At 46.3% G+C, this 1,086-nt stretch overlaps 1 protein-coding gene and 1 pseudogene across 1 annotated transcript in view; one reads left to right on the top strand and one right to left on the bottom strand.

The window, feature by feature from the left end:
* Nucleotides 1–1,086, bottom strand: part of LOC108298193 (multidrug resistance-associated protein 6-like) — an 11,092-nt gene that overhangs the window by 5,921 nt on the left and 4,085 nt on the right. The gene's annotated exons all lie outside the window — the stretch shown is intronic.
* Nucleotides 244–341, top strand: LOC119469862 (annotated as a pseudogene).

The following is a 1,086-nucleotide window of genomic DNA, read 5'->3' as shown; positions in this document are numbered from 1 at the left end:
CAGGCATTAGCCAGCATGCCCAGCTGCAAAGGTGTAATTTTGAGAAAAAAGAACAAGGTGCAAACAAAAAATAAGAAATGGCCGGGGGTGCCTCATTCCTGTAATCCTAGCACTTTGGGGGGCTGAGTTGGGAAGATCGCTGGAGCCCAGAAGGTCGAGGCTGCAGTGAGCCATGTTTGCACCACTGCCCTCCAGCCTGAGTAATGGAGCAAGACCCTGCCTCAAGAAAAATTAAAATTAAAAAACCAAAACCTAAGCATGACGTTTGGGTTTTTATGCTATTTTATAATATGTGCCTTCCTCAAAACTTGTTACGGTATCGTCACATCACCCATCTGATGCAAAAAAGAAAAAATAAAACCTGGAAACTCAAACTAAAAATATTTGCAAATCTAAAACATTAGGCATTGTCCTATGTCTCCCCAAAAGATGCTGAAGCCGTATGCTGCAGGGTCTGTGGATGTGGCCTTATATGGAAATAGGCTCTTCACATGTGATCAAGCTAAGCTGAGGTAATGAGGGTGAATCCTAATCCTGTGTGCCTGGTGCCCTTATAAAAAGGGATATATAGCCGGGCGCAGTGGCTCACGCCTATAATCCCAGCACTTTGGTAGGCTGAGGTGGGTGGATCAAGAGATTGAGACCATCCTGGTCAACATGGTGAAACCACGTCTCTTCTAAAAATACAAAACTTAGCTGGGTATGGTGGCACGCATCTGTAGTCCCAGCTACATGGGAGGCTGAGGCAGGAGAACTGCTTGAGCCCAGGAGGCGGAGGTTGCGGTGAGCCGAGTTCACACCATTGCACTCCAGCCTGGGTAACTTGTTACCCAGTGAAACTCCGTGAAAAAAAAAAAAAAAAAAAAAGGAATATGTGGACAAAGACACCTCCTTCAAAGGGAAGATAAGGTCAAGACAGAGACAGAAGACCACCTACAAGCCCGGGAACTCTGGAGGCTCTGAGAATTCAGGAGGAGACCTGGGACAGACCCTCCCTCATAGCCTTCACAGGAAAAACAAACAAACAATCCAAAACCCCTTGATTTCAGACTCCTGGCCTCCAGAACTGTGAGAAATCTCTGTGGT

This window comes from Cebus imitator, unplaced genomic scaffold (genome assembly GCF_001604975.1).
Source record: "Cebus imitator isolate Cc_AM_T3 unplaced genomic scaffold, Cebus_imitator-1.0 Scaffold913, whole genome shotgun sequence".
Classification (NCBI taxonomy): Eukaryota; Metazoa; Chordata; class Mammalia; order Primates; family Cebidae; genus Cebus; species Cebus imitator.
The sequence above is the reverse complement of the archived record's forward strand: the minus strand, read 5'-3'. Positions and strand labels throughout refer to the sequence as shown.